The sequence below is a fragment of the Crocuta crocuta genome, unplaced genomic scaffold (assembly GCF_008692635.1).
Source record: "Crocuta crocuta isolate KB4526 unplaced genomic scaffold, BGI_CrCroc_1.0 scaffold17, whole genome shotgun sequence".
In the NCBI taxonomy this organism is placed as follows: Eukaryota; Metazoa; Chordata; class Mammalia; order Carnivora; family Hyaenidae; genus Crocuta; species Crocuta crocuta.
The window spans coordinates 1,384,638-1,407,718 of NW_027532041.1; the positions used below are offsets into that span (position 1 = coordinate 1,384,638).

The 23,081-nt window shown below is 44.7% G+C and overlaps 1 protein-coding gene across 3 annotated transcripts in view; it reads left to right on the plus strand.

The window, feature by feature from the left end:
* Positions 1-23,081, plus strand: part of GNG12 (G protein subunit gamma 12) — a 128,777-nt gene that overhangs the window by 87,975 nt on the left and 17,721 nt on the right. The window contains exon 1 of one of the 3 annotated variants that reach the window (XM_077776346.1): positions 9,925-10,004. The exons of the other annotated variants lie outside the window; for them this stretch is intronic. The gene's annotated coding sequence lies outside the window, so the exon portion shown is untranslated. Of the gene's footprint in view, positions 1-9,924; positions 10,005-23,081 lie in introns of those variants that run through there. 3 annotated transcript variants of the gene reach the window in all.

Sequence of the window (23,081 nt, forward strand, 5' to 3'; positions counted from 1 at the left end):
ACTCTGAATTTTGCCCTTCATGATCAGAGACCTGTGTTCTGATTAATAAGCAGACAGCTTGTGACTTTACTCTTCTAATGAGCAAAACAGCAGTATTTTGCCTGCCACTGCCAAGAGTATTTATCATACCTGCATAGCATCTAATAGTATATGTTTACTGTTTTTCTTTAAATCTATTTCAACTTAACTCAGTTTCTAAGTTAGCCTTAAGCAATATCTTCAAGAAAACTATTGGTCTAGTGTGTGATTATCTTTTTCTAACACACATCAATTAATGTCTTCTAACACACATCAAATAATTATTATTAAACATTTTATGTCTCTGACCATCAAAAATCATTGTATGTTCCAAAGAGAAAATAGCACTCTTCGACATCAGGACCAATCACATGGTATAATTTGCTAGCATTCTTTCANATTTATGTCTCTGACCATCAAAAATCATTGTATGTTCCAAAAATCATTGTATGTTCCAAAGAGAAAATAGCACTCTTCGACATCAGGACCAATCACATGGTATAATTTGCTAGCATTCTTTCACTGAGATTAGTGACTTTGTTTATAACCAAAAATATTCCTTTTCTGTTTCTCTTTTCTTTTTTAGGTGGTGTGTGTTGCTTTTTACACAGTGTTTTGCACTGTTTTTCTTTTTCTTCAGCTTCTTTGGACTCTATATCATTTAAAGCTCTAAAATATATTCCTCTCAAGATAATAATCATCCTTATCTCATGGTGTAATGTGAGGATAAAAGCTCTGAGCACAGTGCCTGGCACAGAATAGGGCTGTTAGTTCCTCTTTGGTTTGTGTGGGTATTTTCTTCTCAGCTGAATTTTTCAAATCCTTGGGATCACAGAATTCCTAAATTCTTTGTGAATATATAGAATAGTGGCTTGTCGCCAGAGGAAACCCAGCACATGCTTATTAAATGAATAAAAATAGGACAATTGGGGAATCGTCAGGGAAAGTAAACAGAGACTGGGGGCATGAGGAGAAAACGTTTCTTGATATTAGTGCACATTGTTGTGGAGGAGTCTTTTTTTGTGACTGCCCTTACTCAAGTGATTTCTGAAAGGGTGTGGGAGAATCTGTCTCTGGCCAGTTACCCCTCATTTATGCCACCTCTAAGAAGAGGATATCTCAGCACTTTGAAGTTTGGGTCCCATTACCTGCTTGAAACACTGAAACAACTTTCCAGAACATCTTTTACCCCATGGGCAGAAACTCACATGCTGTAGGACTCAGACCAGGACAGGGTAGCAGTGAGTGAGACCCACCTACCCTGGGAGCATCTGCTCCTCAGCCCTAGCCCAGCAGCCACGTGGGAATATGTACTCTGTAAAGAAGCCAGGAATCTGGATTTTTATGTGAAAACTCTTAATTTTAAAATGTTGGCACTGTTGTTTTTTTTTAAAAACTAATTCTCTGTGGGCCAAATAAAACAAGTCTGCAGGCCAGCTCCAGACTTCCAGCTGGCCGGTTGTGAATTTTGACTTTCTTGATTTTAGAGTTTGTCCTTAGACAATATAACATTTTTTCAATAACTTGTTCTAATGTCAGGCAGCTAGTTTAATTGTGATAAACTCTAAGAATGATGGAACCAAAGAGCAATTTGTAACTTTGGTGGTCACTTCCTGTTGGGTGTGCTCCCAGCTCTTCCAAAATCTGAGAACCAGCTGTTAGCCCTCAAGCTTGGGCTCTGATCTTTCCCCTCTTTGCAAACAAAGGAAACAGATGCCAGGCAGTTAACAGCACAGGTAACATCTTGGTAGGGACTTCAGTTAGAATACAGTGAACTTTCTTCCAGGGTCAATGCGTTTTTGTAGAGCAATAAGGAACAGCTTGGAAGAAAAGTCCGTGTTGGCTGCACATGGCAATGACCTTACCTGAAAAGGTGGTGGCCTTGAAGTCCAGGTGTGCAATCATTTAGAATAGCCAGGAATTCTAACTTGTTTATTCTTCTCAAAGACCAAAAGAGCTTTAAATAGCAAACAAGGGGTACCTGGGTGGCTCAGTAACATAAGTGTCTGACTAATGATTTCAGCTCAGGTCATGATCTCATGTTTCATGGGTTCAAGTCCCGCGTTGGGCTCTGTTCTGTTGATTCTCTCTTGGGATACTCTCTCACCCTCCCTCTCTGCCCCTCCCCCATTCGTGTGCGCTTTCTGTCTGTCTGTCTGTCTGTCTCTCTCTCAAAATAAACCAACTAAAAAAAAAGTTTTAAAAACAAACAAAAAATATTTAAATCATCAGAAATGCTTTTTAGTTTTCAGCACTAATAATCTTTAATAAGTATTTTTCTGTCTCCTTTCTCCAGTGTGTAATTTATAAAAATGAATTGAGGTCCAAATTAGATAGGAAGCCATATAATTGATGCATGACCTTCATATCCGANACAAAACAGGTGATACCCTCTTTATTCATCCATATCCGTGGTGAACCTGTTACATTATATATGTAGTGGATATCTGAATGAAGTTATCATCTTTCCTTACTCAGTGTCTGACATGGGCAAACTTGTTCTTTAAAGGGCCGGATGGTAATTATTTTAGGCTTTGTGGACCATGCAGTCTCTGTCACAGCTATGCAGTTCTGCCATTGTAGGGTGAAAACAACCATGAATAATGCATAAACAAGTGGGCATGTTCATATTCCAATAAAATTTTATTTGCAAAAATTGACAGCAGACTGGATTTGACCTTGCTGCAAGCAGTAATTTGCCTCTGCTCTAGCTGAGTGAGGAAGAAATATAGGAGACTTGATTATATTTATTTGTTATAGTCTTTATTGGTTCCATTGCTGAAACAACAATAGCAAAAGCACATTCATAGTTCTTCCTTGGCAAATGAACTTCATCTTTCTATGTTGTAATCACTCTTTGACCATTTACATATATAGTTTTTTAACCCTTATTTATTTTTGAGAGACAAAGAGGGGTAGAGAGAAAGAGACAGAATCCGAAGCAAGCTCCAGGCTTTGAGCTGTCAGCACAGAGCCCAATGTGGGGCCCAGACCCACAAACTGTGAGATCATTACCTGAGCTGAAGTCAGATGCTTAACCGACTGAGCTACTCAGATGCCCCTGCATATATAGTTTTTATTCGCCTTGTGAGTAACAGTGGTAAAAATGGTTTCCTTAATGTGATATCCTAAACATTTGTATATAGCAGTACAGTGTTCAAAAGTATACCTTTAGTGGTGTAGGGTGCTCTCTCATGCTAACCTACCTTAATTTATCCATTTCTGTGTTTTGTGCATTTTTATTTATTTTCCTTCATTTTTAATTTTTCAACCAGTAATATGGCAGTAAATATCTCTATGCACATGCCTTTTACTCTGGATTATTTCCTAAGGATAAATTCCCTAGTTTAGAATTATTGGTTCAAAAGATATGAACTTTGTAAAATACTTTTTGAAAAGGATTGAAAAGCCACTTTGAAAGAGTTGTGACTCTTGTTTCACAGTGGCTCTCGCAGCCATGTTAGGCTTATCTTCAGCAGGCCAGTGGATCTGGAATATCTGAACTCACTGTGTCTGCTTCATGCCCAGCTCCGGGGTGCTCCAAGCCTGCAGGAGTGGAAACATAACACTTCCCTCCCCACTGAATATCATCTGCCAGATATTCTTAGTAAGGGGGGTGGGGATCATTAGGAGTAAACCTCTAACTTTCCAAGTCGACAACTCTGAAACAGCTCCTGCTTTGAAGGCCTAGATCTTAAACACCACTTCTAAAAGCCCACCCCTGATGCCCTGGACCACTTAGAACCCCTTTTTTTTGGTCTGTGATTTTCCTGGCATAGAGCACAACCCCATACAATACCCACAACACATGTTATCACTTGTGAATGCCAGCCTTCCCTCACTGCTGTATCCCTGGTACCTCATGTGGGTCCTGGCATACAGTAGGTGTCCAATAAACTTAGGATGAATTAAGATCATGCTGGTCCCTGTGTGGTAGTGTTGTGCATTGGTGGTCAGTGGATAGGACACTGTTGAGATTTGCTGTGTTCTGTAGCACAACCTGGAATTAAGATGGCCTTCGGAGTCCTAAACTGGCAAAAAAATCCAAACACAGTAGAGGGATGGACCATCTAGATGTCACCAGAGGGAGAGGATCTCCGAGCAGGAAGAGCTAGGCCCAGAATTCTAATCATGGCCTGACTGAGTATAACAGAAACTGGCCCCTGGGGTTCCCCTGGCTGAGGACAGACTGTGTTAATGGAAAGCAGGTGGCCTGCCTGGAGTCTGGAAGGGAGAAGAATCCGTTGATGCTTACTGAGCTGTCTAGGCAGATACCTGCTAAATCTGAGGTCACGAGAGGTGAGCCCATGTGGCCTGCGGGACTCACCACAGCCCATCTGATCCATCTCACTGTTTTCACCTCCCTTTGCTTAGACCACGTGCTCCCTATGTAGCCTCCCAGGGTCTTGCCCGGCATCCTTCTTGAAGCACCTGATCCCAGGGAGGGCTGCCCCGTGCAGAGGAGCAAGCCTACTGGTTTTTCCGTCTGTCTCTTTGAGCTTGACCAGCATGGGTCAGCCCCTGAGAGGATCCCCTCTGAGGGCAACTGAGGGGCTTTCAGAACCTGACAAGCTGAAGCCTGGACTTGACCTTAGGGTCTCGCTGTGGTGCTGCCCAGCCCAAGCCAAAAGCTAGGGGTGGCTGGCATTCTGCCTGAAGGTCATCTTGCCCATCTTCCTTGGGCACCTTCCACCTGCTTCAGATCTGTCAGTCAGGCCTGAGGAGAGCTGCACACGTGGTTAGAGAATGGGCTTGAGTTGAACAAACCTGGAACCTCTTATTAATAAGAGACAAGCAGGAGCTGGTGGAGGACCGGCCATGGCCAGGACTGGTTGAGCCACTGGGCAGCCAGGGGTCAGAGTTCCCTGACACCGTCATCACCACCAAATGCATTCAGGACTTATTACTACTTCAGTGGCTGCTATAATAGTTTCTGTGATCTCATTCTCAGAGAAGCATCAGGATCCCACTAACCACAGGCCCACCCGACAGAGTTACTGAGCCACCCAGACACTCTGCCATTCCCTTGGTTTCTTATCTCACATTTGCAACTGAAACCCAGGTTCAAACCCTGTCTCTTCTAGTCAGTGACTGAGACCGCAGGCAGCGCACATATACATTCTGAGCGCGTTTCCTTGTTTGTGAAATGGTTATAATATTATAAACCTTGTCAGGTTTGCATATGGATTAGAGAGCATGTAAAACAGAAACTGGCACATAAGATACATTCAATAAATGATATTTATGGTATTCTCTCACTTGGTCATTCATTCAACACATGCATACATACCTACTAGGCACTGTTCCAGGAGCTGAGCAAACAGCATTGAAGAAGACAGACCTTGTCAGGTGCGATAGTGTGTGTAGAAAGCTGTATGGTCCCAGCTACTCAGGCGACTGAGTAGGAGGATTGTGTGAGCCCATGAACTCTGGGCTGTGGGATGCTATTCCAGGTGGGTGTCCACATTAAGTCTGGCATCAGTGTGGTGACCTCCCAGGAGCGGGGGACCCCTGGGTTGCCTAAGGATGGGGTGAACTGGCCCAGGATGGAAAAAGACCTCTCTCGCGTGGAGCTCAGTTTCTAGGGGCAGAGGCAGGCAAAAAACACATAGAATGGAATGCCAGGCAGTGAGTGAGCCTGTTCAGAAGAAAATGGAAGCAGAGTAAGAAGAATGAAAGGGATGGGTAGAATACAGTGGAGGCTCTTTCAGGCAGGGCAATCATGAAATGCCTTCCTGAGAAAAGGGATGTGAGCAGAATCCTGAACAAAGAGAATAACCCATACACATACCTCAGGAAAGGGCATTCCAAGCAGGAAGATAGCAGATGCTAAAGCCCTGAGGTGGAAGCAGGCCTGGCATGTTTATGGAAAAAACCAGGAGACCACAAGAATTAGGGGGAGGAGAGTGGGAGAGAAGCCTGGAGGAGTGGCCAGTGGCCAGATCTAGGGTCTCCTAAACCATGCTAAGTCTCTGGAATTATTCCAGGAATTATGGGAAGCCACTGAAGGGTTTTGAGCAAAAAGAATAGTGTGATCAGATTAAATTTAGAAAGCTTTGCTCCAGCTGCTGACTGTAGACTGTAGGGCAGCAAGAACAAGATGGAAAAGGCTAGCTAAAAGAACATCTCAGAGTCGAGGGGAGAGAGGAGTGTGGCCTGGCCCACGCTAGGGGCATGGAAGCAATAAAAAGCCGCTGGGTTCAGGACATGTTTTTATAGGGGTGCCAGCAGCGCTTTCTCCAAGATTGACTTCTGGAGATGGAAGGAGTCCGGGATGGCTCCAAGTATTTTGGGCCTGAGCATTGGATAAATGATGTTGCCATTTCAGAGATGGGGAATGCCAAGGGAGGATGGGATTTTGGCAAGCATTGGCGGGAGGAAGCCAGAGGTAACCTTACACGTGTTAAGTTTGGGATGCATTTCAAGTGGTTATCCAAGCGGAGATGTTGAGCTGGCAGGTGGATATTAGAAGCCAGAGTCTCCAGGGGGAGTTTGAAGCTGGAGATTAAAAAGAGGAAGGGCTCAGGATTGTGGTAAAGACTTGCCGTAGACCAAAGCTCCAGGAACATAGTGACCACGTTTGTTTTACTCACCTCTGTATACCCAGCACACACATTCAGAATGTACCTGATGAGTAAATGGATCTAGTTGCACAATGAATATGGTTTAGTGTCAAAATCTTTAACTGAAAATTTGCTTTATTATTCCTAGCAAAAAATAGAAACCTGGTGTATAATTTCTTAAGAAATAATTGGCATATGATAACATCAGAGTTTGATACTGAGAGGAACCTGTGAGGCCATTTAATCCAAAAGTTCAAAATCTGTGGGCAGAGGATGGTAAAGAGAGTAGACAGTTTATTGCAAAGGGTGGGAGAATGTTTACAGGGGCCACACACTGACAAGAAGCTGAATAAATAATGTCTTGAACATCACTGCACTATCATCGTTCAAGTAAATGAAGATGTTGCAGTTAAAGAGAACAACATATCTGTTATTTTTTTGTCATTATGTGTTCTCATAACCAATAGATTCCAAAAGAACAACTATCTTTGGAGGGGAGGAAGTTCAGTGAGCGTTTGTATATTAAAAGGAGTCTTTTTTACTGAAATGGATGGGAAACACAGATCTAATCCAAGCCCTTTTTTTTAATTGATGCAGAAAGGGAAGAGGGTGGGATTAAGTGACTTGAACAAATCAAGCAGCTAATTAACCCAATGTGCCTGGTTATACCATAGGTCTCCTTCGTAAGCTGGGCCTGAGCTCTCTCCACCACCCCTATGCCCGTTCTCACAGCACCAACTTTTCTCAGACCAGTGACCAAGGTCTTGCTTTAGCACGTCATTCATACCTAGCCATGGAATTACTTTAGTGATTGATTTTGCTAATGATTTAATACGAGGATTATTAGACTTTGCTTTCACTAATTTCAGAATCCACTTACAGTTCCCTAAACACATTTCGTGTGGCAGTGTGAACAAATAAGTAGTCAAAGAAGGGTTGAGGAAGGTGAAATTTGTAACATGCAGTAGGTCATTTACCAAGTGAGTGATTCTCATGTTGAAAATTAAGACTCAATTTTAGTTGTAAACATCATTTTAAGGAAGCTTAGAAGCCCATATCGAATTTCAGGATGGGACACATCTCTGAATATCCACAGTTCTGAGTTTAAATCCCGACTCCGCAGTGTAACACCAGTATGGACCATGGCCATGCTCCCTGCTCCAAGCCTCAGTTTACCTATGTGCAAAATGGGCAGGGAGATGCTTCCTTTCCAATGTTGCCATGGGCATTAGGTAGCAGAGACATTTGGCGCCTGCACAGATGAGGCCCTGGAGAAAGAGACAAGCTCCTCTCATCTTGCATATACATGGAGAAACCGAGGGCTCCTACGAACCCAAAGAAACCAATCTGAGCTTAGCCTCCTGGAGTCCCCTAGGTTCTAATTCCTCCCCAACTCAGACCCCATCTCCTGATGTTCCTGGCTCCTGTCTTCCCCAGGCTGTACTTGCCAGGACATTGCCTGTCCATACTCATGGACAGTTTCTCTAAACTGGCAGAGAAACTGCCTGTGAGGGGCCCCTGCCCCTGGGGTTGGCATCACAAGTCTGAGCCTGTGGGCTGTTCGAGCAGGTCCCCCCCAGAGGCTGCCGAGGTGGCTGCATTACTCACACATCCCTGCCACGCAGTGCAGCTGGCCCTGGCCCCAGCACAGGTTTGTTTACATAGTTGCACAACAGGAAGCAAGTCCGGTGTTTAGAGCGACTCTGGCCCACTGGGAGCAAATTACTTCAGGTACCCTGGGTCCTGGAAGCTCGGGCTGTGTGTGCCTTTGGCTTCCACTCTTGCTTCAGGAAGCCACAGTCTTCCACTGTGGCTTGGTGAGGTTTGGGGGGTGCAGTGGGGGGAGTGCAGTTTTTGGTTTATTGTTTGTCAACTGTCACATGTTTGGCAGGCATGACCGGAAGGGGGGTTGCTGTGTCAGGCAGGGAGGGGGTGCCTCATGGAGGCAGAGTTCCTGCACAGAGTTCTCCCACAGTGGCTGCAAGTGAAATGGGAGATGCATGAGTCACCCCGTAAGACGGGAACAGGAAGACATCCTGTTGATGCCAAGCTGTTTTCAGTTCAGTTATGAGAACTGATCCCCTCGAAGTGTGCACCGCCCTCCTCTCCCCTGACGCAGTGGCTCCAGTACCTGGCTCTGTTGCTTGTGAAGGACGTCTCAGCTTGGTTTAGTGCTCAGGAAATTGGCTTGTGTTGTCCTCGGTCTGAGTCTGTTACAGTATCAGAGAACCCTCTTTGCCAAGGAAACTTTCTGCCTGAACTGCTCTTGGAGAACCGTTTCCCTTGTGTCCCCTTCCCTCGGAATGTAATGCAGTCTATGGTGTTCTCAGATTTTCTTTTGTGTTAAACGTTTCTCATGTTTTTCTGACAGGAGGAGCTGTTGTTAGTGAAGATCATTTAGAAGTTATAATCGTTATGAGGGTTCTTTGCTCCTTTTAGTGGAATTTTCATAATTCCCTTGTTCTTCTTATTCAGTATTCTTGCTAAGTGTTTTCATGGCTGCCTTTTATGGAATGCTTAGAGCCAGGCACATCTTAAGAATTTGGCTCATGCACTTAATCCTCACAACAGCTCCATGAGGTGGACAAACGACTATCATTCCCATTTTGCAAATGAGGAAACTGAGGCTCGGTTAAGCAGTTTCCAGAGGGCTAAAGTTAGTTAAATGGCAAGAGCCAGAACTTAAGCTCTGTTCCTAACAACTCCCTTTGCCAGCATTTATTCAAAGTGTGGTCAGCAGAACACACTGATCTCATGAGATGTTCCTCGGAAAACATTTCTGTGTTCACATAATTGAGGGAAATGCTGCAAACCATATGCCTCTTGCAGAGCATAAATGCATTTTAGTGCAGAAAGACCATGAGAAGTCTTGCATGAAAGAAGCCTGCTTATCTTTGTTTCAGCTAGACTTTCCAAGATATATGTGACAAGGAGCCTTATTTCCATATATGCTTGTTAAGTTAGAAACACATTTTGAGAAACCCCACATTGGCATAGGAAGGCATGCAGCCTGGTGGGTAGGCTTCAAATCCCGTGTCTGCCACTACCTAGGAAAACTATTTAGCTTCCCCCGCCTCACTTTTCCCCTCTGTGTAACAGGGAAACATAAAAGCACCCTCTCACACCCAGGGTGATTGTGAGGATTAAATTAGTCAGTGCATCTAAAGAACCTAGAAAAGTGTTGTGCCCTGGCTGCAGAATAGTACTTGATGTTCTAAATGTAGCAGAATGAATCAAAACATGTGCTACCTGTGGGCTCTGACCACAACCAAAATGCTGTGTCACCATGTTCAGAAAACATCACAGAGTCACGCCCTCACTTTTCCCTCTTTTCCCTTTGCAGACTGGACTCGAGAGCAGAGACCGAGTTTCCCCTGGTGCTCTCTCTAGCTGCCCTGGATTCTCTCTGTTCCTCACCACCTGGTTGGTCTAGATAGCAGCTCAGACCTGAGTTTGGGCCTTAGCCTTTGAGTGACTAGGATTGGCATGCACTCTTCCTGGGACAGGGGACAGCTATCTGGCTTAGCCACATGCTTGTGGGTGGCCCCCGGGTAGAATCTGCAGGGAGAATGTGCTGGTGAGACAGGAACTCAAGTTCCCTATTTAAACAAGACAGCTGCCCTTGCAAACCCCTTGGCCGCTGGATTTCCAGAAAGGGAAACGATTGCAAAGCATTGCACTTTCACTGAATTTGCCGCTGCTCCTGTCACCTGCAGCTGACTAGAAGAGCCCCTCCAAGGGGAGTGGATGCTGGGCTAGGAGACTTGCAGCTCTGTAGACTCAGCCTCTGGGCGCTGGCCTCCCTGCACCCAGCCTGCCTGAGCCACCTCTCACAGCAGCCTGCAGCAGGCAGATATCGTTCTGGCTCGGTGGAGTCTTGCCCTTCCCCTCCCTTGCATGTTCCGAGGCTGGTCTTGCAGTGACTCCCAAGATGATTAGGGAAAAGTCCACTGGGGAGAAGGAGAGCAGTTGCAGGAATTGACTAATTCTTTTAAATGAATCCTATATATTAAGTTGCCCTTCGTGTTTTTTCTGTACATTTTAGGTGTCTCAGAATGAGAGGATTAGAAAAATGTACCACCCTCTGTATAAGCAAGGCTGGTTGTTCATAATGTACTTATTGTTCTGGGGGGGGGAGTAATTTGCAGAACTATATGTAAATATCCCATTTGTTTAAAAACCCATATACAAGTATAGGCTGTGTGTGCTTGTGAAGGCCTGAAGAAAGTGAGAAAGGAAAGAAAAAAGACTATATGGTGCGTCTTCTGAGTGAAATTAGAAGAGTTTTACTTTTCATTCTATTCATATGCATATAGTTTGGATTTTTCCACCATATTCATTTTGTCATATTTAAAAGGGAAGAAAACAATAAAAGGCAAACACCCAAGCTAGTTCCACAAATACGCCCAGACTAAGTCGTAGTGGCTAGTGATGGGTGTTGCCTGACTGGCTGGGAGGCTTTGCAGTAAGAAGGAAGGAAACCCAGACCAGAAAATGGGCCAATTCCAGGCACCGAGCAGTGCACACTCGGCTGCATGTGGCTTCAGAGCCTGGGCACTCGCAGATGGTGCTGCTGAGTTTTGCTTTTCCTTCCCTACACTTTCCCTGGGGGAAGCCACACGAGCTGCTCAGATCCTCCAGAGTTCAGCTCCCCCGAAACTGCCCTGAGACATGGTAAATCACCTTCATCACCCAGGCCCCAACCACCTGGAGGGACCCACCCAAAGCCCATATACAAGTGGGCCTAACTGCCAGTCCTGGTCCCTGAGCCACTTCTGCAGCGTCCTTGCTCCCTATGAAAGCTACTCCCCCAAACCTGGAGCCCCACAGGTGCAAAAGATCAGCAAGCATGGGATGGAGGTGGGGGAGCCCTGTCTCCGGGTCAGGAGCCCCCATGTCTGGGGTTCTCTGCTCAGGTCCCAGAGGCCTTGGACAAGTCCTCAAATTTCCATTGGCCTCAGTTTTCTCATGGACGGACAGAGAATCTAAGGACAGGGTTGAGAGATGTGATAACAATTGGAAGAGCTTCAAAAGGGAAAAGGTGCTGATAAACAAAGAGAAGCTGATCTGGTAGACTTCTTATGAGCAGCACTGTGCTAGGGCACCTGCAGCGTCTGGGCAGATTTCTCTTTCTCTTTTGATTTGCATGCAGGGCCCCTTTCTTTGCAGCATTTGGAGTATTTGCTGTCCCAGAAATTCCTTTTTTATAGATAAGGACCTGAGAGGTGGAACAGTCTGTCTCTTTTCCCCACCTTCCCAGATGCCCCTGAAATCAGGAAACAGGGCCCAGGGTGAGGCTGGACTCCCAGATTCCATGTGCTGCGTGCTAAGCATTCAGCCAGACTCTCCTGGAAGGAGAGTCCCTTTGATTCTGAGGACCTCCCTAGAGGACTGTCAGCATTCATTTAAGAACATACCCCCACGTACACTTCCTGAAGGGCCTTGAGGAAGTTTAAACGTTCTTTGTGTTTGTGGAGTTTTCCTTCAGATGCCGGTCATTCAGAGCAGTGAACATTTAGGCATAGACCTCGAACCTATCAATCTTAAGTTTGAATGGAGCACCTGAACTGGCCGGCTCATTTGTATGTCTTTTCTTTCCCATTTTCCCACTTTCTTTCCTCATTCATTCAAAAACCATTTTAAGTAGACATTGCACATTGATTTGTTAAGTAAATATTTATTGAGTGCTACCATGTGTAAGACCGTATGCTAGCACTAAAACCATTTTTGTCATTAGCTTAAGTCCAGTGGGGGTGGGGAGCACAGAAACGGAGCACGAAAATAACCACTTTACAAAGCAGAGGCAGCTCAGTGCCACACAAACAGAACAATGGGGTTTAGAACCTTAGAGGAGGAACAGACCATCTCCAGGCATCTGACATAACAAGGAAGCACATCTCTGATCATATTCCCTGCTCAAAATTTTTCAGTGGTTCTCAGTTGCCTACAGCGTAAAAGTTCAAACTTCAGAGCCTGGCAGCCAACCTTATGACCCCCATCTCACATCCCTTCTAGCTCTTCTTCATAATGTCTCTGCTCTGGGCTAAATACCTGACCTTCCCTGCACAACACCAGGGCTTTCATGGCTCTAGCCTTTGCCCTTCTGTTTAGAATGCCCTTCCTTCTCAGCTCCAAATCATGCAAAGCTGTGTCACCTCCTCCACAAAGCCTGCCCAGATTTCCCCCAGCCAGAAGGAACCCTGAACCCACCTTGGACTGACCTCTCTCTCTTCTGATACTTTTCTACTTAAAGTTATTTGTGGATACATCTGTTTTCCCTCTACTGGACTGAAAGCTCCTGGAGGATTTGTTTATTTGTACATGCTCCGTGCTTGGGTGAGGATCAGAGCAGACCCTGGTAAACAGTTGTGGGAGAGAGGGAGAGGGTAGTTTTAGGGTAGAGGATCATCAGAGACTTGGTAGTAGAGGTAACCTGACATGACCCAAAAGCAGGGGTGGAATCTCAACAGGGGAAGGTGGGAGGGGCCAGGGCTTTCTGAAACTAACAGAACAAGTCACAAAGTTCAGTTTCAGAGATCCTTTGCATTTGCTACAAGTAGGATGATTTGTCTTTTCCTCTTTTGGATGGATCAATGCTATGGACCCTTTCCCCAGAAAATGTACATACCTACAGCACTTCACAGACAGTTCTTGGACTCTTTAGAGGCAAAGAATCCCTAAAGCAAAAAAAAAANAGAAAGGTGAGTTAGAGTCATATTGTAATGGGCTTTTGAGCAACAGTGAAAGTTAGTTTGGTTCAGCAGTTCATTGGGGGCAGTTGATGGTTTTGTTTAACTTTTTATTGAAGTATAATCTCATGCAGCTACTTACCCAGATCATAAGCGTAATTTCCCCCCACCCATGCCTGTGGCTAAATACACACATGTAGCCAGTACTTGAAAAGCCCCCTAGTACCCCCTTTGCCACCTTCTCCTTTAAAAATAACCATGAGCCTGATGTCTAACAGCATAGATTAGTTTACCCCAGTTTTGTACTTAACAGGCACCTATGGTATATATTCTTTTAAGAGTCTGGCTTTCAGTTAGCATCATGTTTGTGAGATTCATCCATATTGCTGCATGTATTTGAAGCTCGTTTGTTGTCGTTTGCTGTAGAGTATTCCATTGAGTGAGTTACTGTTCCTCCGGTTTTGGTCATTGGGGCAGCTTCCATTTGGGGGCTGTTATGAATGGTGTTGCTCTGGACATCTTAATGCACATCTTTTTTTGAACACATTTCTGTTAGTATTCACCTAGGACTCAAATGGCAACATGTAGCTGTTCTGCCCAAGTGAATACTGCCATAATTTACATGCCCACCAACCAGTTGATGGTTTTTAAGGAGCAGAAATTTAGAGCTCTCTGTCTGCCACAGGGGAGAGAGAAGGGAAGGCTGAGTTGTGGCAGTGCTCTGGGCTGTGCATTCCCAGCCACCCTCCAGCAGAGCAAGAGAGCTCTTAGCTGTTGATTAGCTTTTGCCATTATCTAGGATTGCTGGCCTGCCACCAGCTATCTCACAGGTGGACAGCTGTTGGGGGAGACCTCAGGGAAACCAAGAACACCAAGGCCGCTGCTGTCTCTCTCCCAGCACACATAGGGAGGGCCTGACCGGAAGGCCGGGCGCAGGGCCACCAGGGAGGAAACTGTGGATTGGAAAATAGAACATGCAGGAGTGGTCACCTCACTGGATGTCAGGGAGCAAGGGGAGGGTCTCAGAACCAGAGCTAATGTCTTGAGTCTAGAGAACTGTAATAAAGGCTGTTTTATTAGCAGGGAGATTGGGAAGCCAAATCCAGTGAAGGACTCTCTGTGTCAAAGAGGGGGAGTCAGACCTCTGGTGAGTTTCAGGAGCAGGCAGGGCTGTTTGGACAGGGGTCTTCCAGACAGGTGCAGGGCCAGATATAGATGCCTCTGCCAGCCCTTGGGAGCCAACGAAAGAGAGACTGGACAGAGGAAAAACAGGCACTCGGGCAGAATCTTCAAGGACTTGGACAGGGGAAGGTATCGGGCTGGAGACAGAGTATGATTAGAAACGTGAAGATGTGACCAGAGAGGACAGGGGTTGAGTCAGGAGGATGGGACAGTCCAGCAGTGTCGATGCCAGAAAATGGACTTGTTCAAAGAGTTCTTCAGCTTTATCTAGAATCATGAAATTTCACGGAAGTGCCTTCTTAACCACCAGTTATGTCCAAGGTTATGTGCATATTGTGCTGTTATCTTTGAAAACTGGCAACAGTGTGCCCTTGCACATGGTAACTCAACCAGAAATTTCAGTTTACTCTGATACCCTTTCCCAGAACATCCTGGCTAAAAGAACTTACTGTATTTGTGGGTGTGGCTTTATTTTTAAACGCCTATAGACACCGTTTTCTCTCCAGCAGTCTTGCTAGCTAGCTTTAAAACCCACTCAGTGGGAAAGCAGTCCTGTCCCTCGCTCACTTAGGCCAGTCCCCAATTGTAATGTCTTTGGGGGCTTCAGGAGCAGTTCTGTACTGACCCTTCTCTCCCACGTGCATAATTCTTTCAGGGCACTAGATGCAGCTGTGTCCTCTACCTGGTCTATTTTAGTGGCACATATATCCCTGCCTTGGTCATTATGATAATAGATAACTTAAGGGCTTAGACCAGTCATTTGGGTAGTTCTGAAGAGCAAGAAAGGGAAGATCATGTGGAATCTTAAAAAAATAAAAATAAATATATATATATATGAATAAATAAATAAATAAAAAGCAGAAATAGACCTATAAATACAGAAAATAAACTGATGGTTGCCAGAGGGGAGGGGGTTGGGGAGGGCAGAATGGGGGAAGGGGAGTGGAAGATACAGGCTTCCAGGTCTGGGATGAATAAGTCACAGGATGAAGGGTACAGCACAGGGAATATAGTCAGTGGTATTGTGATAGCGTATGGTGACAGACACATGTGGTGAGCGTGGCATAAAGTATAGAGAAGTTGATTCACTATGTTGTGAACAGAAACTGATGTGACTGTGTGTCAGCTATATTCAAATTTAAAAATTAAAAAAGAAAGATGCATAGAAGAGGCACATAGCACTTCTATTGTTCTCCCTTTTTAAGGATAAGGAAGCAGAGGCCCAGAAAGAGGAAATGACTTGGCCAAGCCACCAGCTTAATTAATTCAGGCAGAGCCATCAGGGAGGCCCGGGAATTGTACCTTAATAGCTCTGCTGCATTCAAGTCCTGTGGCTCTTTCCCTAGAGTACACATCCACATCACCTGTAGCTTTTGCCAGGACCTACCCCTGATATTCCAGAGGTGTGGGAGTGAGGTTTGGAATGTGGGTGCATTGGAAAAGCTGCCCAGGTGATTCTGAAAGGGAGCCCTGTTAGAAATCCAATTTCTAGTCACTTTGTGGTTTCTGCCTTTTGCTCCACATTACCTCTTAAGTGTGGGTAGAATCTGCTTCTAAGAAAATGTCATCGACTGGGTTATATTTAAGAGAGGAAAAACCAATCCTTCCCTCCACTCAAGAAGCATGTGGGGGCACTTGGGTGGCTCAGTCAGTTGAGTGTCCGACTTCAGCTCAGGTCATGATCTCGCGGTTCTTGAATTCAAGCCCAAGTTGGGCTCGCTGCTGTCAGCACAGAGCCCTCTTCAGGTCCTCTGTCCCCCTCTCTCTGCCCCTCCTCCACTTGCGCTCCCTCAAAATAAGTAAAACACTAAAAAAATAATAACAGTGAAAAAGAAGCATGCATATATTAAAAGTGAAAATATACTACATATTAAGAGGGGAAGCACCTGACAGGCTACTAAGAAACAGAAGTCTCATGAGGTAAAAGGATTCCAATATTTTACCAGTTATCTGCAAAAATATCTTACTAATTGCATAAATTTGCGAGCTAAATTCAAGCGGTTCACACAAGTCCATAAGGAGAAAGTTAAAATACAATTCAGCAGTTAATTGACCCCATCTAATATAGACAGTATATGAGAAAGCACTTTATAAATTGCAGTCTTTTAATAGCATTATCATTATATCAGGCTTACTACATTAGAAATAGAGTATCAACAAGAATGTCGGGGCACCTGGGTGGCTTAGTCGGTTAAGCGTCCGACTTTCGCTTGGGTCATGATCTCGCGGTTCGTGGGTTCCGGCCCGCGTCGGGCTCTGTGCCGACTGCCAGNCTATCAATTTTAAAAAAAAAGAAAAGAAATAGAGTATCAGATTCTACATTGGGTAAAGGCAGAAGTAATCTACAAACATGTGGCCACATCTGCATGTGATGCCAAAGTGTCTTTTCCCAGAACTGAGCTTGGTATGATTTTCATTGGTAAGGGAAGGCACAGGCCTCTAGGGGTCATGGGGTCACTGAGTCAGTTCATTTATAAATGCTGACCCTGACAGGTAATAGCTCTTTGTTAAGACTTGGATGCATGGTTAACTCAGTCTAAAATTGATCTCCTAATTTCTACATGTAATATAAACATGTGCCATTTATTTTGACTTACACTCTGCATAAAAGTGTCCCACAGAATCTCATGCACTTTTGAAAATATCCCAAGGACAAACTTATGATAAAATCAGCTCAACCTTTTAGAACTCGTATTTGGCCACAGACAGCTAAATGCTGATCTCCTATGATCTCTCTCAGGAGTTTAATCCCTGGATTCATTAAGTGTTGGAAAAGTTTAAGGAACTTTATAGTTAAATACATGAATGAATAAAAAGTATTAATTTTGCGAACTACTAGGATTTGCTTGCCAGCGTATATTATGCCCAAGGCCACTCATAAAGTCAATTGCCCTTGGGAAGCAGCCTTCCTGCCCTCCACTTTAAGCACCCGACCTGCACAGGTAAATTTAAGCAGTGGAGGCATTTGGAGCTACTTCTTTCTTCCCAGGGCTTGCAGCAGCATAATTTTACTTTCCTGTATCTATCCTTAATGGGAAAAATGTACTAAGGCCCAATAAGGACCTGCTTTTGACACCAAGGGTCACAGGTGTCCTAAAGTCAAGTCAGTACCACCCTCCCTTTCATACGTACAGGAAGGAGGACCATATACACACTAGTATTGTATTTTGGAAACCAAGTAGAACTGTGCTCAAGGCAGAGAAGCAGTTGTGTAAAATGTTATATTATAGTTCAGGGTTGTTTAATATGGCTCCTAATTGATATGTAGTTAGAATCAGAGCTAAATAATGAATTTCTCTGACTTAACCTCTTGGTCCAGTAGATAATGCATCTGGGAAAGTATTATGTGAAGGAATCTGTTTGTGTTTTTTGTTTAAATATATATTTATTGTGAGAGAGAATGTGTGTGTGTGTGTCCGCATGCCTGTGTGTGCATGCACGTGCACAGGGGCAGGGGAGGGAGCAGAGAGAGAATCCCAAGCAGGTCCTGTGCTGTCAGTGAAGAGCCTGATTCTGGGCTCAAACTCACAAACCATGAGACCATGACCTGAGCCAAAATCAAGAGTTGGATGCTTAACCAACTGAGCCACCCAGGCGCCCCTCTGAAGGAATCCTTTTGTCATGTGACATGATCCCATTTATTTCAGAAATTCTGATGTTCATACACTGGGTTCAGGCCTTAACCGTAGGCCCACCTAAGATACTGCCACAGATCCTTATGTCATCATCTATTGTTTATCATTTACCATTTATGGTAAAGTATTTATTGAGTTTCTGCCTCTGTGCCCAGCCCCAAGACTATATCATCCCTTTCATTTCCAAAATTATGAAGAGGAAAAATTACAAAGCTGTCACTTCCTGCCAAGGCCAATGACTTACTTCACTTAACAAAATACCCTATAGGTCATTCATGTTGTTGCAAATGGTAAGATTTCATTCTCTCTTTGTGACTAAATAATATTCCATTGTATGTATAGACAACATCTCTATTCATTCATCTCTCTGTGGGCAGAGAGATGTTGGTTGTTTCCATATCTTGGCTGTAGTAAATAATGCTACAGAAAACATAGGGGTGCATAAACTTTTCAAATTAGTGTTTTCATTTTCTTTGGGTAAATACCCAGTAGTAGAATTACTGGATCATGTGTTGGGGAACCTATTTTTAATGTTTTGGGGAACCTGCATACAAAATAACAAGTACTTTGAACTGTGAGGGCCAGCGCAGAAAGTTCATCTTGCTGGTCACCCTGGGAATTCCATAGATTTTGCTTTTCCTCAGAGCAGTTATCAAGTCCGGACACGCTGGAAAGGAGGTAGGACATGTTTCCTGCTGTAGTTAACGGAAGGATGAAATGGAATGAATGTAGTTAATGGAAGGATGGAATGAGATGAAAGAGGAAAGGAAAAGTAAGAATACTATTTTGTCTAGTGGCATTATGGTTATGGGCATGTGGACCACGGCCTTTTGTTTTCGTGAGTGAATGCAAGGAGCAGCATTTCCTGGCCGGTTAACTTTGCCATCTGTGTAAAATGGGCAAAGGGTCCGGATTGTGGCTCTTTTAGTCCTCAGTGTAACTCCTCAAAAGGCAATGACTTCCTCTGCACTGTGGACATTGGACATACTTGCTATATCATGATCTGGAGGAGGAAATGGTAGATAATAATTAACGTAGCTTCCATTCTTTAATGCCAGGGCTCATGTTATAGTGCTGATTATTATTGTGTTATGGGCTACGAAGTGTTTAGGATCATAAAATTTTGATTTTAACCTTTAATTCTTGAAATTTTGAAACCTATACAGTGATACACAATGAATCCTGTATACCTATCACCCAACTTCAACAATCAGCCCGTGACTCAAATGACCAGTCCTGCTTCCTCCATCCCCTTCCCCACTCTCCCCGTTCACCTAGTTTCCATCACCGCACATTTCTTTTGCCCTGAACTTTTTTTTTGTCCATAGAGATCTGTTTTTGTTCAACTTTGCCTGTGAAATGACCTGACAAAGTCTCTAATAACACTTGTCTTTGATTCTGTAAAATAATGCTATAAGGTGATTATATGCAACTGTGATTTTTCTTTAATTTGAGAGAAAGAGCAAAAGAGAGATCAAACACAAGCAGGGGAGAGGGACAGAGGGAGAGAGAGAATCTTAAGCAGTTTCCACGCATAGTGCGGAGCCTGACGCAGGGCTTGATCCCACGATGCTGGCACCATGACCTTAACTGAAATCAAGAGTGGGACGCTCAACCGACTGAGCCATCCAGGAGCCCCAACTGGGGTTTTTCTTAATGGTGATGCCTGATGTTGAGAAATGCCCTGAACTTTCTTTGCATGGAATTAGACAGTGAGTGCTCTTTGTGCCTGGCTTCCTTTGCTCAGTATGAGGTCTGAGAGATTTCACCCATGTTGTTTGTATGCACCCCTGCTTGGTTTCCCTTTGCTTCCCACCTGTAAGCTCCCTCCTGGCCAGAGCTGCTAAGTGCCTGCCCCCTGCTTTTCCAGCTCTGTGTCTTCCACACCTCTTTCCCTCATCCGGGAGCTCTGACGTGAGCCCATGCTCGCTGGCCCTCATTTAACCTCTCTAGCTTCCTCACACTCTCCCTGGTTGCTCAATGCTCCTCCTCTGCCTTTGACAATGCTCAGATGACAGCCCTCTCTCGAAACAATCCTCCCAACCCTCAGAGTTCCCGTCTAGTTCCTTGTCTTCGCTACACTGCCGCTTCTCTAAGTATTCCCGAACTCACTGACTGAGTTCTTGAATTCATAGTTCTCTCTTGTGCCCCTTATCATTTGACCTCTGTTCCCTTGGTGCTCTGGAAAGCTCACCCAGGGGTCCCCAGGAACCCCTTAACCACCCAGTCCCATGAGCTATGGTTGCAACCTCTTTCCTCAACCTCCCCGCCCCCAAAGTGGCTAATATCTGGCCTTCCTCCTGGTTTTGTGAGTAACAAATGCTGGGATTTATTTATTTGTTTATTTTAATTGTAAAAATATCACATGTGGTTGCAAGCACAGACTCTGGAACAAGGCTGCCGAAATCAGAGTACCGGCTCCTCTGCATTTAATCCTGAACTAGGAAAAGCAATAGTAACAACCTCATAGCATTGTTTTGAGGAGTAAGTGAGTTCGTACCTATAAAGGTGTTAGGATGCTTGGCAAGTGTACAACGTGCTGTAGAAGTGTTAGCTGGTGAGACCAAAAAAGCAAAACCTTACAAACTGCAGGAGTGCATAGAAACATCCCTAAAAACCCCCCAGTTCTCACTGCCTAGCAATAGCTACATTTTAGAATATATATCCTTCTAGTATGTTTTCTGGGANCCTTTCTCCTCCTAGCTGCCCCTGCTAGTGTCGCCCTGTCCTGGCAGCTCCATTGACCCCCTATCTGCTCCTTTAAATCTGCCCTTTTTATCCACACCTTGAGAGGAAGACCCCAGGAAGCTCCCTGCCCTTTTCCTCAGGCCCTCCCTCCAGTGTAATGCTAAACCACTATTTCTGGGCTGTCAACCCCCATTTAGTCCCAAGAAGGATGTCTTGTTCATTTTAACATCTCCTAGCTCTTGTATCCAGCTCTTTCTTTGTGTTTTGGTCACCTTCATCTGTTTGATGAAATCCTAGGAGTAATAATGATGGGGACAGATACCATTGGGTGGTTTCTGTATGCCAAGCTCTTTTTGAATTGCATTTAATCGTTACAGTCCTGAAAGGTAGGCACTCTTGTTTATCCCATGTGACTGGCAGAGAACCTAGGAGTTCAGCGAGGCTAAGTCATTCATTCCACATTTTGCAACACTAAGCGACACAGACCAGATTTGAACCCAGTTCCATCTGACCCCAAAGCCTGGGCTCTTTACCATGTTGCCTGCCCCTAGACCTTCCATGGAAATAGTCTGTCTTGTCTTTCTCTGTCTCCCAGTTCTGTTCTATCCAAGGTTGCTCGGTTCTTCCGATAATACTCCCTATGTCTGTCACTTCTGCTCAGAAGCCTTTGGAGTTCCCATTTTCACATAACAGAGTCAGCTTTAACCTACTCTCTGCTGCTCCCTCCATATCCATTCTGAAATTCTCTTCACCCCTCGGCCAGCACCTACCCAGTTCCTTCCCTTCAAGGATTGATTCATTGAAGAAATGTATCCTTCATACACCTCTCTGCTCTCCCAAGTCCCCACTGACCTTCCCCTCCCCAAGCTCCTTATGCTTACCTTTGTCATACTTTATTGTACTTTTATTCCTTATTTTTCCAACACTTCTTCCATCCTGTTGGGAGTCCTAAGCCCTTTAACTACCGGTCTGGTAGATGCCACATGCCTTGTCTGTTAGGTGGCTTGGCCCCTGCCGTGACTGTAGACTCTTCTCAGCCGTCTTAGCCTTCTCTCCTCACCCTGCGCCTCCAGTGCCTGCAAGCAGCTGGCCCCTTCAAAGCAAAACAGCTGTCTGGTCACCTCTTAATCTAAAATGGATGCAGCAGCATTCGCCTGTTTCTTTGCTTCCAGCCATCTCATTAAGTGTTTGGATGGTTTGTTTAAATGGACTGCAGGCAAGTAAGTGAACGTCTGTCTGCTTAGCAATATCAGAAAGCATGCCCTCTGCTTGTAGATCAGATGCTAGGCCTTTATGACCGGAATCCAGAATGTCTCCGTTCTTCTGCCTTTGAGGGTAGAACAGCTCTGTTGTAGAGAATATCCTGGACAAGGGATCCCATTGTAGACCACCTCCATCCCTGCTCAGCCAGGGCAGGTGGTAGGGGTCCAGGAAGGCTGATGGGAAGGACTCCCAGTTGGTCACAGAGATGGAAAGGACGGTACCAGTTCTCCGGGTGTGGGCACCAAAAAGTCCACAGACAACATTACCACAGGTCAGAGTTTGGAATGTATACCTCTTTCCTTTGACAGATTTGGTCCTATGTCCTTTGCCAAGAATAACTTCCTCAATGTAAAGGCTATGTGCCTCAGTTTGGTCCTAGGATAATGCCAGAGATATGGACTAAGCTTGGTTTAAATAGGCCAACTATTGATTTATTTAAAAGCTAGATTCTACTCCTGTTTCAAAAGTTCTAATTCAGAAATCACCTCCTTTTAACATAGTGGTTCTTCATCCGTGAGCATCTGAACCACATGGTGGGCTTAAACTACAGACTGCTTGGAGCCCCACCTCCAGAGTTTCTGAATCAGGAGGTCCAGGTCAGGGGTTGAGAATCCTCATTTCTCTTTTCTTTTCTTTTTTTTTAATTTTTTTTTTTTTTTTTTTATTTTTTTTTTCTTATANGTCATGAACTGAGCCAAAGTCAGATGCTTAACCAACTCAGCCACGCAGGTGCCCTTCTCTTTACTTTTTTTTTTTTTTAATGTTTATTTATTTTGAGAGAGCATGCCCCCACATGTTCACAAGTGGGGAAGGGGCAGAGGCGGTGTGGGGTTGGAGAGAATCCCAAGCAGGCTTCGTAACAGCACAGAGCCCAACGTGGGGCTCAATCCCATGAACCATGAGATCATGACCTGACCTGAAATCAAGAGTTGGATACTTAACCGACTGAGCTAACTAAGTGCCCCAAGAATCCTCATTTGTAAGAAGTTCCCACTGGCGATGTTGCTGTGTGCTGGTGTAGAGACTCACCAGTCTATGGGACT